Consider the following 26,102-nt stretch of genomic DNA (forward strand, 5'->3'; position numbering starts at 1 on the left):
AATGCGAAATAAAAGGCAAAACTAAGAATGGGGGGGAAATCACTGCATAAGGGGAGTGGAACTTAGGCAACTTTCTCTTTATTCTCTTTCTTTCATATAGTTGTGACAACATCTTTTGAAGATGAAGCACTTTCTCCCCCATCTCAGCCATCAATTACGGGATGCCAAGTCTCTTGGGAGGCATTATTAACAGGGCAGGAAGTGGAGGTAGCAGTTTTACACCAGCCAGACTTGGAAAAGGAAAGCTACAAATCTGGCTGCAAAAATGCAGACAGACACTGAAGCATTTCAGCAAGTGTGACAATGTGGACAGCCTAGAGGCACAGACCCAATAATCAGAGGAGAGCTGAACTGGAGCTGATGGAGGGTGCAGACCCTGGAACAAACAGTCCGAGAACAAAGAAGGTGGCCAGGAAATTCCTGAGCCATTCTCCTTCATGACCCTAAAGGACTGGGCACTCCACAGACACTGTTGCTGCCTTCAGTTCAGGAGCAGGGCCCTAGACTGTGGGCGGGGAGACCAGGAAAGAACCACTAAGGTAGAGGCATGGGCCAAAGGCAGGCACAGAAGAGTTCAAAAGGACAAAATGATGCTTTTCTCAACACTACATGGATGTATTGGGAATGACGTTGGTGACACTGAAGATGTCCACCTCCTTCTTAGGGCGTTTTGACTTCTAAAGAGTGATCTGGAGTGCACCAATGGCTATGTGTGTGATCAGTCCTGTTTGCTTCTTGTGGCCCCACGGACTATAGCTCGCCAGGCTCCTCTGTCCATGGAATTTTCCAGGCAAGAATACTGGAGTTGGTTGCCATTTCCTACTCTATGGATTTTCCCAACCCAGGAATCCAACCCACGTATGTAATGTGTCCTGCATTGGCAGGTGGACTCTTTACCACTAGTGCCACCTGGGAAGCCCGTACCTCACTTCACACTCTAAGCAGTTATCATAATTTCTCTTGGGTTTCCCCTGGTGGCTCAGACTGTAAAGAATTCGCCTGCAATGCAGGAGACCTGGCTTTGACCCCTAGGTTGGGAAGATTCCCTGGAGAAGGGAACGGCACCCAACTCCAGTATTCTTGCCTGGAGAATTCCACGGACAGAGGAGCTTGGTGGGCTATAGCCCATGGTGTTGCAGAGTCGGATACAACCGAGTGACCAGCACACATCATAACTTTTCTAATCCTCAATTTCCTTCCCTGGGAAACAGACAATTCTGATCATCTCAAAGTAATGCTAGAATAAATACATGAGAATTAATGTAGAGCACCCAGCACATCAGCATCAGCATCAGCACCCAGTAGGCTAAAATAAGTGGTAGCTGTTGTTACTATCAGCAGTAGCATCACCATCAACAAGACATTCAGGGTGAGGATTGACTTATGGACCCACCAGCTGAAGGTTGACTACCCCACTATTAACATATCATGAATTCCTAATGAATTAGAGCTGTGTTATCCTAGAAGTGAAGAACTATTTCTCCACTATCCATAAATGACTCAAAAGTTTCCAGGAATTTGTCTCAAAAATCTCCTTCTGGTAATACTTCTTGAGACATTGTACTCTTCACAACCAAACGCTCTTTCTGCAATATAACCCCGGGAGCTTTCTGAATCAAAAGAAAAGTAGCTTAGCTAAATTATATGGTCCATCCTAAAGTTTCATCTGAGCTTCCTTTTTAATTACATCTTCTCAGAAGCAAACAATACATCAAGAAAGCAAAATGTCATCAAAGCAAGACCCCATCCTGACCAATCTCAAAGGCTCCATAAGGGATGCTAGGAAAGACTAGCCCAAGTCTAACACAGCCTGTGTGCTGTAGACATGACAGAGTAAAAACAGGACATATCCTGAGCTCTTCACAGATGAGCACAGCCCAGGGAGAACAAAGGTTCTGCCCAGCGGAGAGCTGGTTTTCAAGTGCAACCACAGGCAGAACCTGACTCTTCCAGACCACAGCTGCTCAAAGGTCCTTCCTACTGCCCCACTGAGGCCCACTGCTGTCAGAGCCGCCTGTGCATGGAACTTGGTGAATCTGGGACTCACTCAGCACTTATAGAAAGCAGGAGGACAGCTTTATACATGATAGGGATCTAACTGGCAAGCAGTGGCTGCAAATCATCCATAAATGACAATGAGGTATCAGAAAGAAAGACACCACCGAGCCCAGCACAGACAGTGTGGAAGAAGGAATTCATCAGCCCTTGAAAAAGGTTCACCAGGGACTCTCCTGGTGGTGCAGTGGCTAAGACTCCAAGCTCCCAATTCAGGAGCCCTGGATTCAATCTCTGGTCAGGGAACTAGATCCCACATGCTGCAATTAGAGATCCCACATGTCCCAGCTGTGACCCAGCAGTCCAATTGATGAATTAATTTAAAAGTGACCTGTAAAATGAATGAAAGAAAAAAAAGAAAAAGGTTCAACACATTCAGCCAGACAACAGTTTCAGATAAGGGACCCCAGATCAGATTAGAATGAGAAGCCATGTTACTCGTCACAATAAGTGTCTTCATTAAGAGTAGCTAGAAGGATTGACCAGAAGTCACCATATGTCATTTGTAGTAGCCACAAACATTTATGATGAACTGCAGATAGTTTCCAATCGGAAGCGGAGGCTCCAGTCAGTGCTTCTGTTGTTATCCTAAAGGTGAAGAACTCTGGTGGATATTGGACACAAGATATTAGTACCCAGATAGATAACCATCCTTAAAAAAAAAAGTGGAAGTGAAGTGAAAGTCACTCAGTCGTGTCCGACTCTCTGCAACCCCATGGCCCAGTCGTGTCTGACTCTGAGACCCCATGGACTATATACACAGTCCATGGAATTCTCCAGGCCAGAATACTGGAGTGGGTAGCCTTTCCCTTCCCAGGGGATCTCCCCAACCCAGGGATCAAACCTAGGTCTCCCGCATTGCAGGCAGATTCTTTACCAGCTGAGCCAAAAGGGAAGCCCAAGAATAATGGAATATGCAGCCTATCCCTTCTCCAGCAGATCTTCCCAACCCAGGAATCAAACCTGGGTCTCCTGCATTGCAGGTGGATTCTTTACCAACTGAGCTATCAGGGAAGCCCTAAAAAAAAATGTGGCGTTCTGCCTTACTGAGAAATTTCTCTGAGCTTCACATTACACAGACCTGCAGCAGCAAATGAAAGATGCTCCCCTAGAATGAATTCAAGGTGATCGGCCAAGGCTGAGCTATTGACAGGGGGACAGCATGCAAGAGGCCACGGTTCAGTCAATAGGACATGGGATACACTTACTACCTGTACGTGAATGATTGACAGACAGCTCCTACTTTCTAATGCTCATTGATTCTGTATTAATAACATCACCAGCTGATTTTAGAAGGCCTTATCTGCCAGGTGGATTTCTAAGAGCTGTTTAAAGAAAACATGCATATTGCGGTCATTTCAATCATCATGGAAATAAAACATGGTTTAGATAGAAGTCAGTCTTCACCAATAAGTCCCAGAGAGGAATGGGAAATTTCTGATCCATAATACAGAAGATGACAGCAAATCTTACCATGACTGTCACATCAAGTCGACACAGACCTAAGAACCTAAGCAGTCATTTACGGGAATGATTTATATGAATTGGACATGATTTATGCCCTGACAATTCCACAAGGATGGTGGAGACAGCAATGGACAGCAATCACTAGGAATGATATGTCTTTATCACTTACCTTTTAAAATAGTTTTAATCTAAAAGAAACAAAGCAGTGGTAAATGCACCACTGTGGGATACAAAATAGAGCATTAAATGCTCCTAGGAAACCTCCCAATTTTAATTAGGGTGCCAGTAAAATTAAATTTTCCCAATTTCTTCTACTTGTCAACTCACCAAAAATGCTCAGTTTGCTATCTTTAATGTGACAACACCGAATCATGAAGCTAACCACTCATTTAATCCTATGTGACTTACCATGACCCAGCCCTTTCCAGAAGCCACAAAAAGGCCAACTGTCTCCATGAAACTTAAGATATTAAGAATCTCAAATCAGGAACAATGGTACATTTTGCAAACACTTTAATTATCTTTGAAACAACTGGGCAAAGTCAGTTGGTCCATTTATAAGTGGATAGAAAATGAAACAAAACTGGGGAGCCCACAGTTACAGAAGCAGCCCATTAACAAAGCCTTTGTGCAAAAGCTAAACTCTTCTTTGTCCACTTACCAAGACACTCCTCATAGGAGGAAAAGGGTGGGTCTAGTATTGTTTTTCTTAAAGTGTCTCCCCCAATTGGTCTAAAACTGATATGGTTGAATTGTAAGCTCTGAAAGCATTTAATTAATATTTTATCCTCACAGTCAAGTTAATGATGACTTTACAAAATGCTGTTAAATAAATCTTTTAAAAATCTTACTTCCCCAAATGGCTAGTTTCAAATAAAACAAAACAAAAACACAAAAAGGCGAAACAATTCACTACCCCCCTGTCAAAAAAGTTCAAATTCCTAAAACAGACCCCTTTGAAGTCTTGAAGCTGGGACTTCCCTGGTGGTTCGGTGGTTATGAACCCATCCTGCAATGCAGGGGATGTGGGTTCGATCCCTGGTTGGGGAACTAAGATCCCACACGCTGCAGAGCAACTAACTATGCCTGTTGCCACTACTGACCCCGCGAGCCACAGCTAGAGAAACTGAGAGCTGCAACGAAGACCTGAGGCAGCCTAATTAATTCTAAAATAATAATAATCAAAAAAATAAAATCTTCAAGCTGGCCGCACCACACCTTCAAGTCTTCCTCCTCATCCTTTAGAATGCAAACTCCACAAGAAGGGTCTTAGTTTCATCTACTGTTGCACCCCCAGCATCTAGAACAGTATCTACAAACGCTGAGTTCCCTAGTTTGAATGAAAACACTATTATTGCCTATAGACCTAGGGAAGATAGTCTCCCATCCTGGACCCCAACCTTTAGAAAACACTCACTAAATAAATTTGATACACATGGCGCCTCCATCACTTGAGGTCTGCTGTTGAGCACGGGGTCAACACGAGGTCATGTGACATGTGACCCTAATTATCCACCACTCAGGCCCCAGGAAACCGCGGCTCCACATCTCTCTCCTTACATCTTCAAAACACACACACACACACACACACACACACACACACACACACACACACACACACACACACAACAACAACCTGCAGCCAAACACCCTGATGGATAATGGTGCATTGCTCCCAACCTCAGAAAAAGAAAAACGTTTCCGGGGTTTGAGTCTTCTAAGCTTTTAGATAATAAAAAGACAAATTAATTAACTTGTCAAATCCTTTCTCTCAGATAGCCCAGATCTGATAGTTTCTTGCGTAATAAAATACTATGTCCCAGAAGTAAAAAGAATCTGTTTTCCTGTGTTCCAATAAATGATTTGAGAGGTACTTACAGACTGGCAGGTATTCGCTCCAGGTGAACAGAATAGCTAATAAAAAAGCATCCATGTCAGGCTTAAATTTGCGTATTTGCAGGACTAAAGGGCTTCCATGGTGGTTATAGTTATAATGAAAGTTGTTCAGTCATGTCCGATTCTTTGCAACCCATGGACTATACAGTCCACGGAATTCTCCAGGCAAGAATACTGGAGTAGGTAGACTATCTCTTCTCCAGGGGATCTTCCCAACCCAGGAATCTAACCCAGGTCTCCCATATTGCAGGCAGATTCTTTACCAGCTGAGCTACAAGGGAAGCCCAAGAATACTGGAGTGGGTAGCCTATCCCTTCTCCAGTGGATCTTCCCGACCCAGGAATCGAACCAGGGTCTCCTGCATTGCAGGCGAAATCTTCACTGACTGAGCTATCAGGGAAGCCCCTAGTCACTCAGTTGTGTCTGACTCTTTGCAACCCCATGAACTTTACAGTCCATGGAATTCTCCAGGCCAGAATACTGGAGTGGGTAGCCTTTCCCTGCTAGGGGATTTTCCCAACCCAGGGATCGAACCCAAGTCCACGGTGGCTCAGCTGGTAAAGAATCCACCTGCAATGCGGGAGACCTGGGTTCTATCCCTGGGTTGGGAAGATCCCCTGGAGAAGGGAATGGCTACCCACTCCAGTATTCTGGAATGGAGAATTCCATGGACAGAGGAGTCTGGCAGGCTACAGTCCACGGTGTCGCAAAGAGTCAGACACAACTCATCAACTTTCACTTCACACAATCACTTCACTTCAGGGCTAAAAGTAGCATGCATACAGTAAGATATCCATTCTCTTCACTGGCCACCAGATGGACATTGCATTCCAGAATTTCAAATTACTTTATCTTTAAAAAAACACCTGATATGATTCAGTTACATTTGGGGAAAAAAAAAAAACAAACTTCAAGTTTGAGTAATTTTATTTAGAGTTTTATGTTTGTTGTCTGATAAAGAAAAATACTGTATGAATCAGTAAAAATGGTGATAATGTTTCTTTATTACTTTAGTTTTCCTTCAAATTCTAGTAGATAAGTTGGAATATTTTTAAAGAGAAACAATTTGGAAGCATTCAATAGTAATCTGAAATTCTCAATTTCTTATGTTTTAGTTTGTATTTTATAAACCACAAAGTATTTTCTGCTTTAGATCACCATAATTTACTTCAATTAATAAAAATCTTAAGTCCTTCTAATTTTTTCATCATATAAGTAATACAGATTTATTACAAATCTGTTTTTATAAATCTGTGGGTATATCTTAAATATTCCTTTAAGACACTTCCTACCTATGAAAATTCCAGGTGAAAAACAATTTCTTTCTTTTTAACTTTTGATAGAGGACTTCAGTTTAAACCTCAGAACTGAAATCCTAAACTACTTCTCTCCCATGGGCTATGAGAATGCCCACTTCCGCTTTCTCCCAACAGTGTAGTAAAAGTTTAACACTTGTTACTCTTACAAGTTTTCAAAATTTGAATGCAGTCTCAGTGCTAAATTGATTCTTCCTTGCTAATAAACCTAAGGATTTTCCAAACATTTATTGGCCACTTGAATGACATTTGAAACTTTTGGAAATTGTCCTATTACTTTTTTTTAAAGATTGGTGATTAAAAAAGAAAAGATTATTGATTTATAGGAGCTGTTTACTTATTAAGCAGATTAAATATCTGGACAACTAGGGAAAAAAAAATCCTACCACTAACTCAAAGACATACCTACAGAAATAATTCAAAACTGTGCTATTTTATTAACGTGGTGCTAAATTACTTTATGAGTTCTTAAAGATTCTTATTTTTGGCACGTCTGAGCTGAGGCAGGGGCAATGAGAAGTCCCCTGTGTTTCCACATGAGGATCAGGAACCGTATTCGCAGGCCAAACACAAGTTGCAAGCAGGCGGAGAAGTGGAGTCTGTAAAGCGGAGATTTGTAGAGTGCGATAATGAGGCAAGTCGTTATGTTCTAACTGGTCTTAACTGTTCCATAAACGTTTCCTTTACCCTGTAAACTGTAAGGTCAAGATAATATGAGGAGCACTTAAAGTACAGAAAAGACATGTGGGCCTTGGCTGGGGAACATGCCTTTGCTTTTTCCTCCTGGCTGGGTGGGGTGCAGCGGGGATGGCGTGGAGCTGGAGTACTCTTTAACCGCTGTGCGGACACATGAGAGTGCATTCTCGACTCCAGCGTGAACACGAACAACCAGGGTGTAGCAGTCACCCTCCGGGTAGTTCCCAGGAATACCGTGTGAATGTCAAGCCCACAAAAGGATCTGTTTTGTCCCCCAAAGCAGAGCTCAGACACACACACAACAGGTGCAGTACAGGCTATAGCATTCGAGGTGGTAAACTACTTTTCCAAAGAGCCGCACCATCTACACAGATATTTGTTTTTCATGCCACTGGTGATATCTGTTAACTCCCCCAAAAGAACACACCTTTATTAAATCTTCCAGTGAAACTATATTCAGATTATCTAGCCTATTCTGTAATCCTTTCTTCATCTCAGAAAATAAAGAGCTACCTCTATATGGTAGAACTTATTAGTATCTTAAGTTGACAGTAGTATCTTCCTGTCACAGGTTATTAATGCTTCAATATGACTGATTTCTTTTTGCACAAATGGCTAATTTCTTTTCATTTCCTTCAAGCATCATTAGCAAATGTGAAATCGAAGGGTTACTGGTGAGTGTCTGAGACATCGTGAATGTCATAAGCCACTTATTTATTTAAAATAAAATATTTTTATTTATATGGAGGATATTACAATAAATGGTCAAGTAGGGATTCATAACTCATACAAGTAACAGTCTTGCCTCCATCAGAGCCTGGCTTCCCAGGTGGCTCAGCGGTAAATAATCCGCCTGCCAATGCAGGAGATCCCTCAGTTCAATCCCTGGGTCGGGAAGATTCCCTGGAGAAGGAAATGGCAACCCACTCTAGTATTCTTGCCTGGGAAATCCCATGGATAGAGGAGCCTGGTGGGCCACAGTCCTTGGGGTCATAGAGTTGGACACGACTGAGCGCCCACGCACTCGCCTCTATCAGAATTGTATACAATATGACCTGGATTTACATACAGTTTTCTGGGAAACAAAATTTGTTACTGTCTCTGATTTTTTTTTTTGGTAGTAGAATAATAAAAAGTGGAATATATTCAGTTCTTGTTTCAATTTCCTACGGCACAGAATGGTTATTCATCCTGGGTCACACAGCAGGTGAGCGGGTTAAAAGAAACTGGATCTAAACCTTAGGACACCAAGAGTTCCAAAAGTTGTCATGTCACTTTTCCACTCAAAGCAGCAGAGCATGTGTGATAACTCTTCTAAATCTTTCCCAAAGAAGAAAGATGCTGTGATCTAATTACAAAGCCTCCCAGCGAATAAGGAATGGGGGTAAGAGAAACCCGTCTGGTGGATTTCCTTCTATTTCTCGGTTTTAATTGTGAGCTTGCAGGGAGGGTCAGGGAGAGCAAACAGCACTGCCTCCCACCAGGCTCCTGCAGGTCCTCCTTGTAGGAGTGAGATATGGTTTGAGAAGTACCTGGAGGGTCTTCTGTCACTCAATCCCCGCTTCGGAGGCCAGCTTGGAGAAGCCTGCGCTGCCTCACGTGAGCCTGTAACCGTCAAAAGGCATTCCCCAAATCCATCAATACTGCCTGCTGCCAAGTGAGAGCCCTACTGCACTACAGGCTGCAAACGGTTCCATTCTGGTGCAGACCTGCAGCAGCATCTGAGCAAACTTGGAAGAAAACTCACAAAACCCGATGGCTTTATTTATCCTTCTGACATTAAGAGAAACACACATGTCTAAACCCTCACTTTCCAAATGTTTACTGGGAGATTAGAAAAACAACAGATGACAGCCAGTGTGTCAGTCTCAAAGAATCACAAATATCCTTCTTTAAACAACTCAGCGGCCAGCTGGAGACCCCGGGCCAGGAGCCCCCGTGTGTGTTTAAGAAGTTCATGGGGCCGGCATTCCTTTAGAATGCGAAGAAACATGAAAGATGGAGCCTCAAGTCCAGAGCCAAAAATGCACCGAGAGAGGACTCCCTTGGCCTCAGGCGAAGCAAATGTACTGAGATCTCACTCTCATTCAGAATGCAGGAGACGAGGGCTGCCATGTATGGTTGTTGCCGATTGTGTACTGAACAGGTCAACAGGTCACCATTTACAAAGAGTACAACACGGATGGAGCAGGTAGCCACTGCCTTTCTCCACGGGATTTTCCCAGCCCAGGGATTAAACCCGGATCTCCTGCACTGCAGGCGGATTCTTCACCACTGAGCCACCAGGGAAACCCCCTTCCCAAAAGGACATTAGGAAAGTAAATGTGACCTCCACTCGGGAGTAGGACTTCTCCCCCCACCCCTTCAGCTGGAGTAACAGAGTGAGCGGTGACCGCAAGAGCTAACTTACCCAAAAGGATTCCACATTTCTCTCTCTGCCGATAGTTCCTTAGTGGCGTCCAAGTTTTTAAATCCTCCAGGTTTCTCTGTTTCTTTTCGCCGCCCACCATGTTGGAGGTAAGGAAACTGGGGCCCTGTCCTACCATTTCATAAAGGCTGTGGGCTGGAAACAGAAAGGAAGGAACGTGATGATGTCTTTCCTGACCCCAGCTCCGCTGTGTACGAACCCTGGGGTTCTGAGCAGGGTACTTAACTCCTTAGTGGCCCCGGCTTCTTCATCTATAAAATCAACACAGCGGTAACACTTATCATAGAGGTCATGTGATAACTGAAAGCCAAAACATAGGCAGAACACTTATGATGCGGCTTGGCAAAATAAGAGTTGATACTGTACATATTAGACATGGTTCCTCTGATGGTGATAGTCATCGTCACTCTTGTTAAGGAACTCCCAGTTTCTGACACACTAGCAAGTGTCAGGTGACACAAAGACTATACAGGAGGACTTCCCTGGGGGTCCAGTGGTGGTTTAGAATCTGCCTGCCAATGCAGGGGGATACGGGTTCAGTCCCTAATCCGGGAAGATTCCACATGCCTCAGGGCAACTAAGCCCGCGTGTCACAGCTACTGAACCCACAGACCAGGAGTCCTGCAACCATCAGCGTCGAGCCCGCATCCCACAACTAGAGGAAGCCCACACACAGCAATGAAGACCCAGCACAGCCAAGAATTAACGTGTCCATTTTAAAAAGGAAAAAAATAAATATAAAAAAAGACTACACGTGACTGCTGGAATGTGACCTTCAGCAAATTTTTTCCTCCATCGGAACCCCAATCTTCCCTCTTCTATGAAATAGGATAATAAGGATGTCATGGGGATTAAAGGACTTGAGAAAGTAGAGGCCAAATGTACCTCTGTTCTCTGGCAAAACAGAGCTGGAAAATCTGAATAATTATTCCGATCCAAATAGAGGGAAGGGTCCGACATTTATAAAGGGCCTCCGTAAATAGATGATATTACCGCCACTGTTTGCGTTTCTATCAGCCCCGATGCTGAGTAATCAATAATAAATGTTGTTTAAACAAATGGTGTAATTTTCCAATCTGTGTTGTTCTAAACCGACCTTTCCTCCTCATTGCCATTTGTAATGCATGCATAATTCATTGACGGAAGCAGAAGAAGAAATAAGGGTGTTAGTGTAAGTGGCCCTTTTTTGGGGTTGCTTTTGATGATTTGTTATAAGCCCTATAAATAAAACAAAACTTGTCACTGTAAATATGTATTGTGCTATCTAGAGGTATATTTAGTGGGTAAAATAATAAAAGCCAGTCTGCCTCTCCTGGAAATCTCAAGCTATAATTAATTGCTGGCAAGATTTATTCTAGAACTTGAGAGTCCCTAAGTAGAAGGGAAAAATAAAGGCCACTGTCAACACAAATGCCATGAGAAGTGTCTACAGGGCAGGGCCATCTGCCACTGTGGGACGCGCTCGCTGGTGCTCTTGTCTGGGAGGCAAAAAAGGGTGAGTCAGATGGCATTTTTGTTCAGGCGGAGATATGTGTGGGTATGTATACACACAGATATACCTTTTTGATAGATCACGAAGCAAGGGGTGTGCAGAGCTAACTGATGCCAACCTTAACTCCTATCTGCTTTCTGTTCACACATATACACCTCCCTCCACCTGGACAAAAATATACGTGTGTGTGTGTGTGTGTGTGTGGACTTCTCCATGTCCAGTGGTTAAGACTCCACGTGTGCAATGCAGGGGGCACAGGTTCAGTCCCTGGTCGGAGAAGATCCCGTATGCTGCACAGTATGGCTGAAGAGAAAAAAAAAAACAAACCAGAGTGTGTGTATATATGTGCACTCACACACAAACATACATATATATTTTTTTTAAATCAAGGGCAGATGTCAAGGTTTTCGGAGCCAGCCACGGTCAGCTCTAAGCCCGGTCTGCCACCTGTTCACTCGCACACACTCACTGTGCAGTGATGGGGATGAGAGTGAGGTGCCCCTCTGTCCCCAAAGGGCCCCTCCCTGCGCCCCCTCAGATCGCAGCGGATGACATGTCAATGAAACGTGTTTGCTCTGGTCCCGGAGATCAAAATCAGGGCTTAACCTGCAATTTGCTCTACAAGTCCCATGGCACTTGCCAGATCTGAAGACTTCATTCTAATCTTCCCTGCTGAAAAATAATCAAATACTCCAGCAAAGGTGTATTGACAACTCTTAATTAACCATGCTAATGGGGGGAGAGAGAGCATGGATAAATGAAATCCACACATCACCTAAAACCTTCACTGGGCCATTAATTTCCAACTTCTCCTTCACTAAACCTTGGGTAGGGAGGGCGGATTAACACACACTTTGACAACAGAATGAATTGATGTCTACGTCTGCACCATGCCAGTCATGTTGAGGGCATGCTAACAAGCTGGGAAGTGGCCCAGGACCTCATTGTGCTCCGAGGGTACCGGGGTTTGGTGGTAATGGTCTTGGATCTTTTGGGGTAGAAAGTAAATATCTTTTCGGTGGCTTTTAGGATGGAATCTGTTGGAATGGCTTTGCAGCAAGAGGCTCATGTGAAGGAGCCCTTCTGCTTCCTCACCTACCACAGTCACATCTCAGAAGGAATGGAGAGAGTGCAGTCAACCAAGGGGAGCACACGTGCAGAGTCCAATCTCTGCTTGGTGATGAGCACCCGACTGTCACGGACCAAGGCTACAGACGGGGCAAAGCTGATGCCTCTGAACTGACTACAGCTCAGTGGAGATGAGGGAGAAGGAGGTTTCCCGAAGGCAGGAGGTGAGTTGGCATGTGTTAAGCACCCCCGGGGTTCCAGGTTCCATGGATGAGGCACCGTGGAATGAGACTCTGGATGGACACTGGGCAAAGAGCAGAACTGGGCGTCCTCCTCCTCCTCCGTGAAGCTCTGGCACAGCCCCATGGATGGCAGGAGCCAGAGCCGTGAACCCTGGGCAAGATACCCTGAATATCCGTGCCTGAGCCTCTGCCGGTCATCTCTGCACCTGCACGCTGCCTGGTGCGGCACAGACGCCCGGGAAACAAGCATTACGATACTAATAGCTAGCATCTCCTGGGCACCGTCGACAGACCAGGCACGTTATTGGGACCATCTCATTTAATCTTGCAAGGATATTACAAGGGAGGAACCAAGGGTACAAGGGAAGTTAAGCCCCTTGCCCAGGGTGAGAGGACCAGAAAGGAGCAGAGCTGAGAAAAAAACCAGGCCACCAAGCTCCCCATGGAGCCTTTTAACCTTGACACTGGCGTTTGGGGCGGGGGGGTGGGGGTGGGGGTGGGGGTGGGGGTGGGGGGGCTCTTCTTTATGTGCCAGAGAGACGACGTGCTCAAGGCCCTCTGTGTTTCCCTGTTTAATCCCTGTGCACCCTAAGACTGAGAGACTACTGCTATTCTACAAATGAGGAGACCAATCTGGGGGAGAGGGTGGCGGTAAACACCACGGTCACACAAAGCCAGGGGCTTGGCAGTTCCAGTGTCAGTGAGAACAGGGCCCCCACCTGGGCACCCCTTGCCTGCGGCTCCCCCTGCTGCCACCCCATGGCTCCGCAGACGGCACTCAACACACCTGCTCGAAGGAAAAAGGCGGGGTGCCTGGGGAAAGGCAGGAATCAGGTGACGCTGAGACGCACAAAGCACATCGTTCAAGAAGAACCATGTCACACTCCTTCTGGTGGGAAATAACAAAACATCCCCACGTGAGGCTCTGACGGCAGGGACAAGCTGACTGCAAATGCGACAGCTTGCAATTCTGGCTGTAACGGTCACTCCTGGGGCCTGGGACTGATGTTCCTTTCGCTGGAGCCCAGGAAGGATAATGAATCCCCCTCAGCAGCTGATCAATGACTCGCACTTACGGACTGGCACTACCCACCCCCCAACAAGGTTAAAAGAACAAGGCTCCTGAGTGATGGTCAGAGGCAAACCGGCTGAGGAAGAGGAAGTTGAAAATATTAAGAAATCAACGGGGGCATTTAAAAGTGAAGCCCTCTCTGCGCCACGGAAGACGTTCCGCTATTCATCTTGCTCCCTGACTCTGCTTCGCCAACTTGATGGAAGATGGTTTAACTGACATAAAAACCAGCTCCGTGTGAACAGCTCTGATTGATGGAGCCATTCCGAGCATCAGCCAAAAAAATGGCACTAAAAGATGCCTCAGGCTTCCTGTTAACTATTTTATGGGGACACCGACACTTTTCCTCTTCTTGTTTAAAGAATAAATTATCTGAACAAGTACTTTCAAAAACAGGGTATTTTTACACTGAGATTTAAAAAAACAAAACAAAAATGGAAGACCTCTGGGATGTCCGTGTATGTTTGAGGGCGGTCGGGATGGTGAACACTGGGTTATATAAGGTTTTTTCCACAGGCAGCTGTTTGGTTGCTGGGACTATGATTCAACTGGGTTTTACTGAATGCCATGTAATAACAAACTGTGCCATAAAGCAGCCTGTACAGAGGCAATGTCTCAGTGGCAAGAGGAAGAAAAAACTCTTGGATGGGAGACTTATAAAGAATGCAGAGACGCTCCAGGTGGGCTGTGATAGAGGACAAGAGGGGAGACCACCCACAAGTAAACGTGGAAGGGCAGTTTCCCACGACCGTGCTCAGCACGGGAGGAGGATCCGGCCGCGGCACAGCATCTGATTCTTCCGGATGCTCCCTGAGTAAGGGGTGGGCAAGAGCGGAGGTTTCCAGAGTCGCAGCACTCTGCTTTTTGTTCTCCTTCTCCAGGCGCAGAGGGCTTATTCCCTGCCTTTCTCCTCTCTCGTTTTGAAGAAGGTCAGTTATGACCTGGGAGCGTCTGCAGCATCCTGGCATGTGAGGCTCGGCCATTGTCGAAGAAGAATGCTGTCTGCGATGCGGTGCGAGAGCTAACTTGGGAAGCGCCCAAATTTGGAATTCCTTTCAGAAGGCTCGGGACAGACTCCGTGCCTGGGCATTCCACGGGATGACAAACGCCCACCCTGTTCCCACATGTCCTTGGAGATATGCACATTAGTGAAGCATAAACTTCACTTGACTCTCACAATAAAATCTGCTGGTTATGTGGCCCACCTAGAATAAGTTCTTATCTCCACACTGCAGGAACGGTTACCCACTCCAGTACTCTTACCTGGAGAGGTCCATGGACAGAGGAGCCTGGTGGCTTATAGTCCATGGGGTCACTGAGAGTCGGACATGACTGAGCAAATAACGCTTTCACAACACTGCAGGGCAAGAGGCCCAAACCTTCCCAGCCTCTCCCCCGGGCTCCAGCCAAGCCCCGGGGACTTCCCACGAGTCTTCCCCAGGTGGTTCCTGGTCCAAGTTAACATGTCTGAAGAAGTCTCATGTGCTTATACCTATGACTGAGAAATTCTACTTCTGGTGTGTGAATCCCATAGAAATAACCTGACGTGGGAAGCGCTTTAGAACCAAAGAAGCTCATGGCTTTGTAACTGACAAAAGAGATAGTTACAATCTAAATTTCACTTAACAGCAGAATAACGAACTAAGACTCATGGTTCATCTAGCTGATCTATCATTAAGCAGTCAATCAAAGCACTGCTTAGGACAGTGTACAAAAAGTGTGGGTATGTGGGTGTGTGGGTGTGTGTGTGTTTAGTCGCTAAGTTGTGTTCGACTTTGCAATGCCATGGACTGCAGCCCGCCAGGCTCCTCTGTCCATGGAAATCTCCAGGCAAGAATACTGGAGTGGGTTGCCATTTCCTCCTCCAGGGGCTCTTCCCAACCCAGGCATTGAACCCATGTCTCCTGTAACTGGCAGGCGGATTCTTTACCACTGAGCCATCAGGAAAGCCCTGTACAGAAACTGGGAGGAGTGAATTCTTACAGGAGAAGAGGAACGATTATCCATACAGCATGATTACCACTATGTTAAAAAAAAAAAAGTCATCTCTGGAGTATTTGGATTGCGGTAGCAGAATTAATTTAGAATTAATTCGTATGGGCACCTGTCACAAGTGTATATGCTGCAATTACAGCAGAACAAAACAAAACAGCCTATGCATTTTAAAGGACCAGAAGAATGTGTGCCAAGATGCTGAGTTAATATATTGGATATTTTTTACTCTTTCTCTTTGTTCAACTTTTGGGCAGCCTCTTATTTAAATGAGCATGTTCTTCTTTTCTATGGGAAGTTGTTAACTTTAAGAAATGAAACTCCACGAGAAGAAGGCACTCCTTTCAGGCCTCCTGCATCACACGTGCATCTGTAAGTCGAGCAGAGGCCCTGCCTGTGTTCTCAACTCGCCCAAGAGAGCTGAGCCCCGACACACACACGGTGGCCCCCTCGCTAAGGCATGGTTTCTTCCTGGACTTCACTGCTGAACCTAATCCTTTCTCAGAGTTAACCCTGAGGGACCTGGAACTGGAAATTTAGTGACCGGCAGAGACGACGTGAGCTTCCCTTATGGCTCAGCTGGTAAAGAATCCGCCTGCAGAGCAGGAGACCTGGGTTCAATCCCTGGGTTGGGAAGATCCCCTGGAGAAGGGAATCCACTCCAGTATTCTGGCCTGGAGAATTCCATGGACTGTATAGTCCATGGGGTCGCAAAGGGTCGGACACGACTGAGTGACTTTCACTTTCAGAGACAATGCGACTGAAAAAGGAAACAGGAAGACATAGAGAAACATACTGCGGCAGGGACAAGGCGGTTAGCTGAGGACAGGGCTGGAGGAGGTGAGGGGGGACTGACGCTCGCAGCCCTGCGCATTCAGACCTGCAGCCAGGCCTACCGGAGCCTTGAGGTCCTCACTTCCAACAGAACAGACCGGAAGGAGGCTTAAACGAGGTGACACATGAAATGCGCCCTGAGCGGCAATTTCTCACCGATGCTACACCCAGGAATAACAACAGCCAGACACGAAGCCAAGCACTTGCCACATCCTTCCTCCTGCGATCTCCCCAAGGCCATCTTATTCACGCCCCAAGGAGATACTGGGATCACCTCCTTCTCAATGAGGCTGAGGAGGGAACAGGGTGGCCTGCTCCCCTACTGCACAAGAGCAAACAAACCAGGAGAGTCAAGACTGACAGCTGGAGCAGAAGGCACCCAGCGTCCCGGAAACCTCCCACCACCCGCCTGGCCAAGACGGGGGCACCCACCCAGGAGATCCAACTGCAAGGTGCAGGCTGGCTCAAGAACAAGGGTTCCCCAAACAGAAAATGCGATTGGGCGTTCTGTGGTTGCTAAAAGAAAGCCCCTGCGGGGGGGGGGGGGGGGGTGTCTCAGACTTAATGTTATCCACTCCTTCTACGGACACCTTTCTGCTTCCTTCTAGGGACACATTCCTGGTCCCACTGTCTCCTGTGCCCCAGCTCTCATGGGGCCCAATGTCACGACAGAGGAGGGACTCGGGGTGCCACCCTACCTGTCCCCACCTTTCTCATAAACCCCCTAAAACTCGGGTTCCATGTCTCCCTCACCCTTGCGTTCACCACTCCGTATTTCAATGGAATGTTACACTCGGTCAGGCCATGGAGAAAACTCCTCATTATGAAACTGGGAAATGTGAGGAAAGAGAATTATTTACCCAAGGCAGCGCTCAATCAGTGTTGCCCGAATATTTATTGAGCCCACACACGAGCAGTTGTGTTAATGTCTGCCAGAGAATGTGGCTTTATAAAGTAACTGGGTCAGGAAAGACAGCCTATCATTTTACAAATAACTTTAAAATTGCTTAAGTTAAACGGCCGGGCTCTCCCAGGTTTGTCTTTTTCACAAACGCTGCAGAAACAATATCCAGCATTATGTCTCGTAAAACACAGGTATTACAAAGTGGCTGGTTAGCCCATTAGAGAAAACGGAGAGTGAAATCTGAATTATTTCCACCCGAGGCAGAAGCGGACGGAGTTACCAAAATTATGTCAGGCCGATATTGCGATTCTTCCAGTCTGTGTGGCAGTGAGGTAAAGGGCTCTTGGGCCCACAGTCTTTGAGGGGCGGCTGTGATTTTCCATCAACAATGACAGGAATTCCCCTTCTCAGCCCAGAATCTTGTGCGGCCCTGGGGAATTCACCCCAGACATCTGCCTCGGTTTATCAGTGGTATCTGTCTGCCTCAAAAAGCCCTGGGAGGAGAGGGCCAGGGATGACATGGGCAGAGAAGACGTGGGTGGTTTGTCTCAGGGATACGGAGGCCAGTGATGGCCCAGCACACACCCTGGAAGGGCTGGACAGATCTGGGCAATGGTGCCATCATCATCACCAACAGCCACAGTAATAATAACAGTGACGGTGATCAGGGTGCAAACAAATGTCAGGCAAGTTATTATTATCTGTTATTATCCTCTGATAAATAACAGAGGAGGGGGTGGAGGGTGAGGGAAGAGTGAAAGCAGGCAGAGAAGGGGGCAGAAAACATACAACCATGACAGCAGCCCCTGACACACGCTGGGCACTTGCTGGATGCCAGGAACCATCTACCAAGAATCCCACACACAACACACTGCATCTCCTCCACTGAATCGCTCTGGTCAACGGCATCGGTGTCTTCATTCTAAATGTCTGCAGGTCACAACACCCTCGTGGCTCCGCTAGGGACACTGCTGCCCCTGAACCAGTTAAGAACAACCCCACTCAGGCATCCCAAAGTTGTTACTGTTCAGTCACCCAGCTGTGTCCAACTCTTTGCAATCCCATAGACTGCTGCACACCAGGCCTCCCTGTCCGTCACCATCTCCCAGAGTTTGCCCAAGTTCACATCTATTGCATCGGTGATGCGATCCAGCCATCTCATCCTCTGATGCCCTCTTCTCCTTCTGCCCTCAATCTTTCCCAGCATCAGGGGCTTTTCCAGTGAGCCAGCTGTTCACATCAGAGGACCAAAATACTGGAGCTTCAGCTTCAGCACCAGCCCTTGCAAGGAGTATTCAGGGTTGATTTCCTTTCAGATTGACTGGTTTGATCTCTGTGCTGTCCAAGGGAGTCTCAAGAGTCTTCTCCAGCACCACAGTTCAAAGCCATCAATTCACGAGGTTGACAGATCCACAAATCGCGAGCTACCCTCTTGAGACAAAGGGGTGCACAGCCTGATACTAATTCACTGAGGGTCTTCCTGACCCTCGGTTCTTTGATGCAGGTCTTGAACAGAGTTCCCACATGGGCCGTTTACTCATTGAGATTTCCAATGAACCGGGGAGCTTCTCAAGAGCCCCGCAGTGTCCAGACCCACCAGGCCAGGCCTTGAAACAGAAATTCACTCTGTCTCAGTTCCAGGAGGCTAGAGGTCCAAAATCACCATGTTGGTAGGGCAGTTCCTTCTGGAGATGCCAAAGGGAAAGCAGCATGCCTCACTCCCAGCCCACAGACCACATATGAGTAAATCCCCAGCAGAGTTCAGGGAACAGACACACAGACATCTCTGCAACGAAAAGAGGATTAAGCCACCACAGAGGAAAAACAGGGACACGACATCAGCTAAGGTCAAATTTTATCACCAAGTAAGTTTTCTGTAAATTTACCAAAAAAAAAAAAAATTCCACTGCCATTTTTCAAGAGTTTTGGGGATTTTCGAATAGCGAAAAAAAGACCGTAGGTGGGTATTTACATGCCTCAATCCAGGCACTGTCTTCGCTCTGGCAGCCTGATCCGCAGGAAGGGAGGTGTGGCCCGAGGCTCGGCTCAGACCAGCAGTTGCTCCAAACAGCTTTTTTTTTTTTTTTTTAACATCAATTTTGCAAACCAGGCTTCCCCCAAAGGATTTAGTTTAATGAAAAAATTTAGAAGTTACAAAACAGACAGAAAAGCCCTGCTCAATGTCAAAAGTTGGCGAAAAAAGAAAAAAAAAATGTGTGAAGGGCCAGATGGTAAAATTTTAGGCTTTGTGGGCTGAGAGGCAAAACTGAGGAGGTTATGGAGGTACTTACATAACGAGTGAAAAAACAAATGTCTACAGAATTTTATTGATGAAATTCAAAACTTCACTTCTTGACACTGACATATGAATTCCATATAGTTTCCAATGTGCCATGAAATAATATTCTCCTCCTGATTTCTTTTTCTGATCATTTAAAAATGTAAAATCTTATTCTGAGCTTGGGGGCCATACCTAAAGCATATTCGGTCCATGGGCGGAGAGCAGTTTGGGATCCCTGCTCTAGGTCACTCCTGGACGACAGGGTTCAGTCCCAGAGGGAGACCCACTGGTGACCCCTGAAGGGACCAAATGAAAGCTCTTGGCTGGATCAGAGTGACCCAAACTTGAAAGCACCTCAAACAAGACACTCCTCATCTCTGACTTACAAGCCATTTAGGAGGCAACTGCTTTCTATTCCTTTTTCAAAACAGAAATACAAAATGTAGTATGAGCCATAACTTAGCAAGGTTATTTTCCTCAAACAAATACCCCTTTAAAAATACTCGTTTTTCCTGCTGTTGTTGTTCCATTGGTAAGTCATGCCTGACTCTTTGCGACACCATGGACTGCAGCACGCCAGACTCCTCTGTCCTTGATTATCTCCTCGAGTTTACTCAAATTCATGTCTATTGAGTTGGTGATGCTATCTAACTATCTCATCCTCTGATGCCCTCTTCTCCTTTTGCCTTCAATCTTTCCCAGCCTCAGAGTCTTTTCCAATGAGTTGACTCTCTGCATCAGGTGATCAACGTATTGCAGCTTCAGCATCAATCCTTCCAATGAATATTCAGGGTTAATTTCCTTTAGTATGGACTGGTTTGATCTCCTTGCAGACCAAGGGACTCTCAAGAGTCTTCTCCAACACCACAGTTTGAAAGCATCAATTCTTCAGTGCTCAGCCTTCTTTATGGTCCAACTCTCACATCCGTACATGACTTTAATATATACAAATATATGTGTGTGTGTATAGTATGTAAATAAATGCAATGTTTTTGCTTCTTGAAGTGGAATCATGGCACAGCACAGGTTTGTAGTGGCTGTGACCATTCATCAGAATTGTATTAACAAAATGCCTGATGGACATAAATCAATCAGACTTTGAACCGTCCCAGCAACCTCGGAAGGTCTGCCACAAGCTCAATAAGGCTGACAGGAGAACCGGTATCACCACCAGGGGACAGGTATCCACCCCGAGATCCCCAGATCCCAGGACCCTCTCTGACAGCCACCGTGAATTTGACCACATGAATGTTAATCATTAAACCCAGGCACGCTTTTGATGGCTGGGTTTCAGGATGTACTAATGTCTTATCCTGCTTGGGCCAAGAACATGTAGTAACAGATGAGACAAATCCTGAATGAAAATGTGGATCTGCCCACAAAAAGGGCTGGAAATGACTACAAAGAAAGAACATGTAAGTAAACTACTTAAAGGCAAGTCAGATGTTACAAACGGCAATGTGGAAGGTGTTCCCGACATGGAAAGGGAAACCACAAAATGACCTTTAAAGCTCTGAACGCATCTGCTGAAAAAGTAAGGCCAACTGACAGACTGAAAAACCAAAAGCTTCACAAAAACACCTATTTTCCAAATGGTATGAAGGCTTCTCAAAAGATGAAAAACAGAACTACTGTATGACCTACCAATTACACTCCAGGGTATAAACCCAAACAAAACAAACAAACAGAAAAAAAAAAAACCCAGTAATTTAAAAAGATACACACATCCCAATGTTCATAACGACATCATGACTGTTAAGATACGGAAGCAACCTAGGTGTCCATCAACAGATGGATGGATAAAGAATATATGGCATATACACATGATGGACTACCACTCAGCCATAAAAAAAGAATGAAATTTTGCCACATGCAGCAACACAGATGGACTTGGAGGGCATTGTGCTAAATGGCCTAAGACAAAGACCAGCATTATGATATCACTTACATGTGGAATCTGAAAAATACATCAGACTAGTGAACACAACAAAATAGAAGCAGACTCCCAGATACAGAGGAGAAACTAGTGGTTACCACTGGGAAGAGGGAAGCAGGGAGGGGCAACATAGGGGAGGGGAGTAAGCGATACAAACTATGATGTACAAAATAAACTACAAAGATACACTGTACAACATGCGGAACACAGCATTTTATAATAACTATAAATGGAGTATAATCTTTTAATTTGTGAATCACTATACTGTATACCTATAAATTAGATTATATTGTGCATCAACAATATTTCAATAAAAATTTTTAAGACACCTATTTTCTGGGGACTTTGGATCTAGAATAACCTCTCATCATCTTTCATAACTGTGCACAAGGGGATCAGGGGACAGAAACAGCATTTACTGAGATGTTACTCTGTGCTTAGTATGGTTTGCATTCATCACTTCATTGAACGGTTTTAATAACCATGCCAAGAAGCTACTTTCATCCCCATTTGACCCAAAAGAAAACTGAGACAGAATTTTAACTAACTGCCCACATCACAAGACTAGTAAAAATCATATCTGCGGTTCAAAGCTCTGTATCTTACAGAATCTAGTAAACAACTATGGCGCATTGGCCCCATCTGGCCCACTGCCTGTTTCTGTAAATGAAGTCTTATTGGAACTCAGCCATCCACTTCTGTACTGTCTGTGGCTGCTTTCCTGCCCCAACAGCCGCGTAAGTAGTTGCAGCAGAGGCTATACAGGCTGCAAAGCTGAAAAGCTTGCCCACCCAGCCCTTTGAAGAGGAAGGCCGTTCTTCAGTCCCCTGCAGGTGCCTACCACGTTCCGGCCCTCAGCTCGCAGGCTGCCAGGAGGCAGCATTCCCTGGGGTCAGGGGTTCCAGGACGCCGTCCCCCGGTCACCTCGGTCATCCTGTCTGCACAAAGGGAGTGATGTGACATCAGCCACTGCACAAGGTGACCTGGCTTGAGCGCTCTATCCAAAAGGCATGATGTGGTCACACTGAACCAGTCAGATTCACTCCCTTTGAGAGTCTGAAGGAGGCAGCAGAGGGCAGGAGGCAGAATCAGAAAGGTACAAGCATAGACAGAGACTCTGAGGTCACCTGAGCCAGGCTGCGAGTCCGGACAGAGCACTGGAGACGAGGTCCCTTGGCACTCCAGGCCCGGTCTGGACGTTTTTCCTGGCCGAGAAGCAAGGATTGCCCTCCTTCACCCCTAACCAACAGCAGCCGAGGTGCATCTCCACCAGGAGCAGGAGTCAGCAGCCCAGAAGGCTTGCTCCACAATACTAGAGGGCAAGAATCGCAAGTTCCCCATAGTGATGCACCCTCTTCCAGAAAAACGCAAGACAAGCGAAGGACCAAGACCCGTGACTGACAAACACAGCCACGCTCTAAAGTACTGAGCTACGTGAAGAAAGGAGGCATGACAGAGTCCTGTTCCCACCAGTAACAATAATCAATATTTCATAATAATCTAAAATTAAACCTGAATTATCCATGACATTTTCCTCCATTATACCATCAACATCATTACATGTATGTGTGTGTGCACGTGTGTGTGTGTAGTTTTTCTTATTTTAAAGCCAACAGGTATGGGTAGGGGGGTTACTTCCCTCCCCACACCCCTTTCTCTTGACAGAAAGACTGAACGATGCTAAGTCTTCAGGAACACCCAGCAGGCAAGTGGAAGTTAGTTGTGTTATTATCTTAATCATCTGCTGAAAAATAAAATCCATTTCCAAGATCCTGTTGTACCAACTTAATCAAGTTTTTTTTAAGTTAGATTTGATTTTTAAATTCCTTAGGTGATGTGACTTGTGGGTTTTTATCATTTTACTTCTATTTTGAAAATATAGACCTGTGGTTCTTTTTCCCAAATCAATCCAACAGAAAGTGAATTATGGTCAATGCATAACAAAATCAGAGCTGCCTCTTGACTTGGGAGAATTATTAGCATTTTGTTTCTATGGCTTCCTAGATCTTCAGATTCAAAAGTGACTTATCAAGCCCAGGACTTCCCAAAATAACTGGAAGTTCTAGAGAAAGCTCTTTCTCGATGCTTTTGAAAATGAAACAGGCAGAATGGAATAGGAGTCTGGCTACTGAAGAGCTTGCAAACCCTGCAGAGAGGTACAAAGAAAGACACGGCCATGGGAGCCAGCGCTACGGGGAGAGGCACGGGCCCTAACACTGCACACATGAACTTCTCACGACCCTCAAGTCCCCCCCTAGGATATATCACAAACACCACAGAGCGGCACTGTAATTACAGGGAGCAATTGATTTTAGAAAGCCTATCTCAAAATTAATACTCATAAAAACATAATAACCTGGGCCAGAGAATTCAGGGATTAGCACGCTTTGAACTTTATATTTCAAATTTCTAAAGGCTGTATATGAGTAAGCATTCACAAAGACTTTTAAAAACGGAGTATCTGTGTATATGCTGAATTCATTTATAATCCAGATTTTTTTTTTAATGGATATTAAACAACCTCTTACCCCATGTTCAAGACTAAAATCAACTAGGTTCCCTAATGGAATTAAGATGTGGGTCTCGTGACCCACATTCCTATTGGCAGGTTTAGAATGGTAGGGAATGTAGAATCTATGGGGAGGCGGGGGTGGGGGGTGCTGATTATTTAGATCCTCCTGGGCCAAACTGGGATGCTTTTTCCCAGATGAAGGAATCATCAGAGCCCAAGAAGAAAAAAACATTGGCAGATTTTGGTGAGATCAAGGTATATCTTGGAGTGAAAATCTAATGAATCATCAAGGGAAAATGTCTTAAATTCTTGGTTAGGCTAAAATGGTACTTAAATAATGGAATCCATTCACGGAAGGAGAATTCTAATATTAGTCTGATGGGCTACCACAGCATATTATTATTAAAATATCCTCCATATGGCTGTGATGATAGGGAAAGACATATCTTGAAGAGAGATGAATAAATTTGTACAACTAAGAAATGTCAGTTAAGCACGCTGGCCATTAACAAGGCTTTAAGAACATTTCAGGTATGTGGAGACACAAGAAAACATAACTCCGACATCTGACTTTGACCTTGAACTGTTTCCCAGCTGAAGTGAGCACTTCCAGCCAAAATAATGAGTCTCTCTTTCTCAGCCTTCCTTCCACAAACCTCTACAAGATAGCAGCACTGAATGAAGGTAAACCAATACAGATGTTCATTCCTTCTTAATTTCTAGATAAATGACAAGAGAGTGAAAATAATATTCGAGACGCACTTGACATCTTGCAAAGGATTCTTACAGATCTCATAGGGTCCTCAAAGGAGCATTCCTGGGACTTCCCATAGGTCCAGTGGTTAAGGCTCTGCACTATCAATGCAGGGGACATGGGTTCCCTAGTTGGGGTACTAACATCCTGCATGCCAAGGCCAAAAAAAAAAAAAAAAGAGGCTTCCTTAGGAAAAAGTAAATTCATGTTTAAAACAATTTTATTCCTCCCACCAAAAAACACAATGATTATATAAAAATATACACACACAGAGAGACTTACGGAGATAACCTCCAAGCTTCCCAGATTTCAAAAGTTAGTTATGCCTCTCACTGCCCCAAATCTGCAGGAACAAGAGTTTGTTCCCAACAGTGAGCTTCCTTTTCTACACCCTCCTCTCCCAAGATCCACCTTGGAAAACCTGTGAAATCCTGAGCTGTGACTCTCTGATGGAAGAAGCCAACACAAAAGCGTTCCAGTTGCAACCAGGCAAGAGATGGAAAGTGAAGTTAATTGTACAGTATCATGCATATTTATCAATTTTGGATAAATGAGATCACACAGATATTCCCCTAAGAGGTCCATCCTTATGGACCACCATGTTTGATTTTGACTTCAATCCCTCCGATACTCTTTCTCTCCAATGAAGAACTGAAATTCGTAAGTTTTCCTACTCTGGGGATTTTCAGGAAAGTGATTCTTGAGTCTCTGGCTAAAATACAGCATACCTTAAACACACACACACACACTTATTTATACTGCTCATCATCTGCTATATTACATAGTACCTATTTCAGTGTTATAGCCCCTGGTAGCATATAGCAAGGACTTTACCTTCTTCACAGGTTATGTCTTAACCAGTAGCAGGCACTCAATTAAGACTTTTGAAATATTGAGTAAATAAACTGGATTCCATCCTGCATAGTGGGGGGAAAGAAAAACAAAGTTGAGTCTTCTTCAAATACTGACATGCCTTGCATAATTTCCCATACGGGCAAACTGGCAGAGAAATCCAACGGGAGCCTCCCTAAACAACAGGAACATGGTCAAGACAGGCCCAAGTCCAACCCTATAATTCTCTGAATCAGCTACTCCTTAAGTTACCGCATTGCTCCTCTCAGCCAGTGGCAATTCTGAGAGTGAGGCAATTGATAATA

The 26,102-nt window shown here is 45.2% G+C and overlaps 1 protein-coding gene across 29 annotated transcripts in view; it reads right to left on the minus strand.

Moving 5' to 3' along the window:
• WWOX (WW domain containing oxidoreductase) overlaps nucleotides 1-26,102 on the minus strand; it is a 918,690-nt gene that overhangs the window by 784,810 nt on the left and 107,778 nt on the right. For 3 of the 29 annotated variants that reach the window (XR_014060529.1, XR_014060530.1, XR_014060531.1), the window contains exon 6: nucleotides 9,841-9,993. The exons of the other annotated variants lie outside the window; for them this stretch is intronic. The gene's annotated coding sequence lies outside the window, so the exon portion shown is untranslated. The remainder of the gene's footprint in view (nucleotides 1-9,840; nucleotides 9,994-26,102) is intronic. 29 annotated transcript variants of the gene reach the window in all.

This window comes from Giraffa tippelskirchi, chromosome 7 (genome assembly GCF_054371585.1).
Source record: "Giraffa tippelskirchi isolate mGirTip1 chromosome 7, T2T-mGirTip1v1.2.pri, whole genome shotgun sequence".
Taxonomy (NCBI): Eukaryota; Metazoa; Chordata; class Mammalia; order Artiodactyla; family Giraffidae; genus Giraffa; species Giraffa tippelskirchi.